The 6,000-nt window shown below is 37.4% G+C and overlaps 1 long non-coding RNA gene across 1 annotated transcript in view; it reads left to right on the plus strand.

Annotated features, from left to right (window-relative positions):
- Nucleotides 1-5,497, plus strand: part of LOC133402378 (uncharacterized) — a 96,128-nt gene extending 90,631 nt beyond the window's left edge. The window contains exon 3 of the long non-coding RNA XR_009768512.1: nucleotides 5,392-5,497. This is a non-coding gene — a long non-coding RNA (uncharacterized LOC133402378). The remainder of the gene's footprint in view (nucleotides 1-5,391) is intronic.
- Nucleotides 5,498-6,000: the final 503 nt, after the last annotated feature.

Consider the following 6,000-nt stretch of genomic DNA (forward strand, 5'->3'; position numbering starts at 1 on the left):
CGTGTGTAGAGGCACCGAATTTCAATCTAAAATTTCTTTGAGACTTGGATCAATAAATATTTTTTTGTTTAGTCTTATTGTGCTTCCCAGAAGAAAATGTCCCACGGACCAGTACCGGTGGTTGCGGACCGCTGCTTGAAATTATTTAACATGTGAACAGAGTTGTCAGGAGGAGAATTCATGGTAGATTGACAGAGCGAGGGCGTGGCGGAGCCGTCAACGCCAGGGTTAAAATTCGATTTTCCATGCGTGTTCCGTCTGGAGCCAGTTATTGCCCGGGCTTGATGCGTTTTGATGGATCAATTATCCATTCTAGCATGTTGCCGGGCCAACGTGACGCCAACTATGACACCTGTCACAATCTTCTATTAGCGGGGAAAGGAAATTGAAATAATTTAACGACAGCTAATTTGGTCTTTGTTTTGAATCTCATTACGGACCACCCCCCAGTGTAATTGTGTTTTTACAGGGAAGAAAAAAAATGAAAGAAAAATATGACTGCACTCAAGGCATAGCAGCTACTTGTGCTGTTAATGTGACAGTGCAGTGGATAAACTGTTTTATCTGATTGAGGAAAACAATAACTTTGAGAACTTTAAAAGTCCAGGAGAGATGACAGCGGAAAACACAATAGATAAGACAAACTGACACGGGTAAATAAAAGAAGAAAAACTCAATAAGTGCTGTTTGGTAGTTAATAATGAAAATACACGTCCTGTGATAGTCAATATAAAACCTGTATCAAATATTTGATAATCATGCGCAGTTTGGATTGACATATATATTTAGCAATATTATGCGCTGGACTGCAACATGATGAGAGCTGTCTAATATTTTGGGCACCTCTAATATTTAAATAAGAGAGTCAAAGATTATGAAAAATGCAGTATCTCTATACTACAGAGTACACCACTCCAAGCATAATAACATATTATTACATATTGTTTTTTTACATTTTCATAGGTGTCAATCAAAACTGAACATAACCTTTGTAAGGATGAAACAATATGGAAACTTAATGTCACAAATATAGTGACCAGAATGATCGTTACAATATTGCTAAAACAAGTATCAACAAAAAAAACATGTATTGTTGTTTTGAATACAAAAATGTCAATTCAGTAACTCTAGGCACTTTTTAAAAAACAAAATTCATTTTTATGCATTACAACAAAGCAAAGGGTGTTGCTCTCTTTTTATTGGTTACACGAATGTAAACAGGAAGAAGCTATATAGATGATCGAATGATAAGCGAATATCACAAAAAAAAACATGGAGCAAGACTGCTGTTTGTTAATAATTGTAATAATTAGTGAATAATCTAAAGGACTACAACACACCAGCAAATAACCTACTCCAACACCTTAAACTCATTCGTGACACTGGCACGCTAAAATGGACCCAATCTCTATACATTAATTTAACGGTCAAATCTGGTTATGTGCCACCTGCAGTTGCATCACCATAATGAATTTCGAAGAAGGTGGAAACATCATTATCACCAAGCGTCGTCCTGTTAGCTGTCAATGCTAATGCTAATGCTAATGAAACTGAATTTTTAAAAAAAGTAGCAAGTGATGGAGCCATTTACCTTTAGAGGCGTTAAAATACGGTATTAACAATAATTACAATATACTGTAAAACTGTAATTGAAATGATATCACGGTTAAATGGTTTCACCCCTAGCAGAATGTTTGATATAGCTTGTGTTAGCTCTCTTTATATCGTGCAAGTGATCTTCATGTTGTGGCTAGATGCTATATAAATACCTACAAAAATGGCTTCACGGAATATGACACAGTTGCCTTCCTATGGTAGCTACGTAACCCGAATTTGTAAATAAGGCTGAATGCACCGTTGTCTCTCACTAACCTATGCTAACACAGTCACAGTCATAATTGCAAGAAATATTCGTATGGAAAACAATTACAGGCCATAAATATAAAGCAATTGAATGAAGAACTGTAAGCCCGGCAATAAATGGCATGCCTTCTTGTGCCGATAGCAATGTATTCTTACACCGCTGTGCAAACTAGATCACGGTGCACCTTTTCATAACCTCGAAACGCCATATGTCGTAAAACTAGGACACGCTGTTCAAAGAGGAGCCAGCGACAGAGCCAGATATTCTCAGAGACACTAAATCCGGTTTTAAACGATACTTTCAATTTAAATGTTTGAAATGTTACCATTGTTTATCAGCAAACCATTTAATCCTGAGCAGAATCTTTTCAATAGATATGCAGTATATCATGTTAAATATTTAGAATTCTAATCGAATAGCCTCTAATTTGGGCACGTTTTGCAGTGTGAGACCATTTCGGATTTTTTATTGCTGCATCTTAACTTCACTAAATCAAAGTCAATTGTGAAATTGCAACTGTAATCTGTGGTCCTGTTTTTGGTAGAGTTTACTTGAGTAAATTGAAACTAGCACATTTTTTCACTTGCTATTTTATATTTTATATTATATTTTATATTTGTTTTTTGTTTTTTTGTTTCATGGTGTTTGGTGGAACCCTCTCGGATTATGTTGTTTAGTTTGTATATTGGTATTTTACATTGTGTAATTAGATATTTTTGGGGTTTATAGTAACTATACCTGATGTTGTGATCGTTTATTGAACTAGGAGTTTCAAATAATGGATTGAATTCAATTGAAAAATGGAATTGAAAAGATGCCTGTTGTGCGACTATAGATGCTTGTCAACATTATGTGAGAAAGCAGCGTGGGAGCGTCTTACCGGTACATGTCTGCATATACTTGAATTTGCAAATTAAGAGCCTTATTGGGATTACCCGTGGTACATTGCCCCTCATCGCTATCATAAAGAGAAAGAGGGAATAGATGCATGTCCCCCTTCTTTTTTCCTGGGATTCAGTAAGCTCTCTGTCAATGCTTGTGGGATTGAATTGCCTTGGATGGCTCCCCTTCATTCCGCAGAATGATCTCAGACCTAATTTAACGGGCAGCTCAGGATCCAAAGCATACAAGGCCCGCTCTCCTCTGCATAGAATGTGTGAAATAGATAGAGCGAGCCATCCCTCAGATGTGCTCGAGTAATCTCCAGCAAGCGCCGGTCCGGCAGGCCTCGCCCCCTAAAGGGATTGATGCGGTGTCAGAACCTTTGGCTCCGGGGTCATCCTCTCTTCTCGCCCTGGCCCAATCGGACAAAAGCCGAATTTCTTTCCCCTTTGCTATTCGTTTCTTCTTTTATTTCTTCTCCTTGAATTCATCAGCCAGGGGAGAGAGTCGTGAGATGTGAATGAAACATTTTCATTAGAAGGGAGGAGAACGAGGCCAGATCTGATCTGAGCCAATGACATCCCAACCCTTTTTTTGTTGTTTTTTTTGGTTCGTTCTTCTTCTACTTCTTCTCACTTGCCCCAGCTGTCACTCGGCAGAGGCTGATTGAAATCAGCACCGTGTCACGGTCGTCATATCTCCCCGAGACATAAAACATGCAGAAACATCAATAAGCAACAGGCCGCTGACAGCTTTCAGGCTACGACGGTGAGGACGAGGGGAAGGTTAGGGCTCTCGGGGGTGTACGTCGCTGTGTGCGGTTGAAGTGTCGTCTTCAGGCTTCACCGAAGACAAGATAAAGTCTGTCGGGTTATCGCCTGGTTCAAGTTGCTTCTCGGACAGCCGGGGCCACGGGGACGCGCCCTGTCAGACAATCCTTCCGTGCGTGCTGTTTGGCAGGACGTTTGATTTGGAGTGCGTGGGAAATGGTTTCAGTTTGACGTGTCATGTGTATGGACTGCTATTATTGCACACAATGCATCCGACATTCTCAGATGAGGTTTGAGGGGTGCATACAAAAGAGAGGTGCAAACAGTAAAGAAAATAATTACATAAAAATAATACATAATGACTTCAAATTGACTAAATTGAAAAGAAATGATTATATACAATGAATAAATAGAGAACTTATTGAGCGTTGATGTAAAATATGATATTGTCGCCCTTCAATGAAAAGCATTTTTTTTTATTTTGACAAAACTGACATGAAAAAAATAATTCAATACTGAGTACAATAAAATTCAGTGTACAGTATAGTCATGTTATTGTTTCAGTTGAATTAAATTATATACTATGTGAAATATGCTATGTATTATTACATAAATTATTTTGTCGCCCTTCATTCAAAGCCATTTACTCTTTCCAAATGTTGGCTTGAAATGAAAAGTTAAAAGAAGTTTCCTGAGAATATGAAGTGAAAAATTATATGTAAAAGTGCATTATTATACTGCATAGGTATTACTATGGGTATTAAAATATAAATGATATTGTCACCCTTCAATGGATACCATGTACTATATTTGAAAAATGTTTTGATCCCTCCTATCATGTTGACTCATTATAAAGTTTACAACTGTAAAACTAAAATGAGGGTAGGTGGGGTGGGGCGGGGATCAGCTGGTCATTGACCCATGAACATTTTTGGTGTGTCAAAGAAACAAATAACACCAAGATTAAATATAATAATAAAATAAATGTATTTCAAAATTGTGTATGTTTTTTATGTTTTCATTTACCCCCCTATTTTGCAGTTAAAATTGACCCATAATAAAGTTTACAACAACAACAACAAAACCTGCATATAGTACATCTTAAAACTTATTGATTTTATCAATGTTAAATACGCAGTGGGTCAAAGTGACCAATGAAAATTTTTCGGTATACAAAAAAACAAGCAGAACAGTAGAATAAAAAATATATATATATTAATTTTAAAAAATACTTGTTTTTTGTGGCCCCTCCCCACTCCGTTTTATTCACCCTAGTATTATGTGGGTCAAGTTGACCCGTTTTTAAGTTTACAACTGACCAAAACATTTTAATCTATTTCTTTAAAAAAAACATACTGTATATAACGTAAATGCAATGGTTTTTTTTTTAACAATATTTACCCCCCCCCCCCGCCCCTCAAAAAAAAAAAAACAGGAGGGAAAAAAATTATGATTGGTATAATAATAGTATAGCATAATGTATGGAATAGCACAAGTCTATTTCTTCACTGCAAACAACAATTATTTAGTGACTCGTGCTCGTAGCGGAAGATTGGTAACAAATGAGTCGCCCCCATTTGAGTGTGTATTTAATTGACTAATGGGCGTTAAAGGTTGGTGTCGTTTGGCATCGTGTGACACCTCTCTTTGCTTGCTAATGAGCTAAAGTTTGTAGCCCAGCAGGAAGTGCTGAGTCCTCCGGTTCCTCTCACCTGGTCATCGCCGTGGTCCAGCTACCTGTAAATAAAACTTAAGTCAGTAACGTGACAAAGTTTTGGCAGAATTGGAATCTACCTCCGAAAATAATAAAAAGTTAAACCTATCAAATGTGACTCACATTATTTTATTTTTTTGTATCTGTGTTTTTCTAAATAGTGGTGCCTCGCAGCAGTCCTCCATGTTCTCCTCCATCTGCCTCCTGTCCATTGATCAGCCTTCCAGGGGGCATCAGTCTGTTTAACATCTGCTTCGAGTTGCAGAGGCTCAGGTAACTCTGGCGCCTATTGATCTTCGCGTCCACCTGCAGCAACATCTGCCTGGCCGCAACGTCCTTTTTCTCAGCGCTCGTTTGCCTCGGCTCATCTAGTTCACTTTGACTCGTTCGCACAAAGGAATACGCGCCTGTGTTCGCGCGGCTGTTTACATTGTTCCCGTAATGAAGAGGGAATTAGCAATTCCAGAGTGGGCGTAGTACGGGAAAAAAAACAAAAACTGTATGCATAGTTCACTTTTATTTATATGGAAATATTTGAGTGTTAATTTAGTGGGTGTTTATTTCATTCGGACTGGACATTCTGTGATAAAAGAGTAGATGATAAATTATCCATATGTTAATTAACAATCAGTTTTAACTAAAACAAAAAGCACATTACGAAAAAATAGATGACTGTTTGGTTGAAGTCAAAAATGTAATTCAAAAGTACATAAATGTATTTATAATGAATCAATATATTCTATAATAAACAAATTTTTAAACAAATTAAT

This window comes from Phycodurus eques, chromosome 5 (assembly GCF_024500275.1).
Source record: "Phycodurus eques isolate BA_2022a chromosome 5, UOR_Pequ_1.1, whole genome shotgun sequence".
Lineage (NCBI taxonomy): Eukaryota > Metazoa > Chordata > Actinopteri > Syngnathiformes > Syngnathidae > Phycodurus > Phycodurus eques.